Below are 1,107 nucleotides of genomic sequence, written 5' to 3' on the forward strand. Positions count from 1 at the left end.
AAAAGAAATGTGGAATCTTAGGCCTCGCCCCAGATACTGAATCAAAGTCTGCATTTAATGAGGTCACCTGGTAATTTGTATTCACATGAAGTTTGAGAAGCACTAGTAGAAAACGAGTTTTACCGTTTTGTGTCATAATGGTCTTGCCTTACTTAGGACTCTATAATAGAGTCACTCTAAAATACACTTGGACTTGGGAAGTACTTGGAACAGGCTCATGATCGCATAGAGTAAAGTGGTTCCTTATGCTATCTGTCCCTGTGTTAGCTCACAGCTGGCCCTCAAGACTCAGTCAAGGAGTATTTAATAAGTCCTATAAGCAAAGTACTAAGACATATGTTATGAAGAATATTTTTATATTATTTAATTAAATTATTCATTTTGGAGACAGGGTCTCGCTCTGTCACCCAGGCTGGAGTGCAGGGGCATAATCTTGGCTCACTGCAGACTTGACCTCCTGGGCTCAAGCCATCCTTCAGACTCCAAGTAGCTGAGATCACAGGCGTGTGCTACCATGCCTGACTAATTTTTTATTTTGTGTAGAGATGAGGTTTTACCATACTGCTCAGGCTGATCTCAAACTCCTGGGCTCCAGAAGTCCTCCCGTCTCGGCCTCTCAAATTGCTGGGACTACAGGCATGAGCCACTATGCCCGGCCAAAGAATATACATACACACACACACACACACACACATATATATATATATATATAAAATTTTTTTTTTAATGAAACCTCAGTTTTTGTGACAGAGACAGGCTGTCCTCAAATGAGGAAATAATCTAGCTATTACCTTATGCTAAGTTTAGTCTCTGCACTAACACTCTAATGAGACTTTTTTAGATTCTAACACGAGTAGCTACCATGAGAAATGAGGCATGTTGCTTTACTCAGTGTTTCATTCAACCAAATGTAAAATACTTCCTATTATATTTGTTCTTATTCTGTGCGCACTCTGTTCTTCATTAGATGAATCAAATTGAAATACGACATTGACAATTTAAGAATAGTTTCAGAAGCTCTCTGCTAAGTAAATGCAATTTCAATTTTAAGACAATACTGTATAAAGAAAACAATAATAATGGGTGTGGATGGCTGAAAAACTGCTA

The 1,107-nt window shown here is 38.5% G+C and overlaps 1 pseudogene; it reads right to left on the bottom strand.

Moving 5' to 3' along the window:
- Positions 1–219, bottom strand: part of LOC105511468 — an 8,609-nt pseudogene extending 8,390 nt beyond the window's left edge.
- Positions 220–1,107: the final 888 nt, after the last annotated feature.

This window comes from Colobus angolensis, unplaced genomic scaffold, assembly GCF_000951035.1.
Source record: "Colobus angolensis palliatus isolate OR3802 unplaced genomic scaffold, Cang.pa_1.0 Scaffold2, whole genome shotgun sequence".
Taxonomy (NCBI): domain Eukaryota; kingdom Metazoa; phylum Chordata; class Mammalia; order Primates; family Cercopithecidae; genus Colobus; species Colobus angolensis.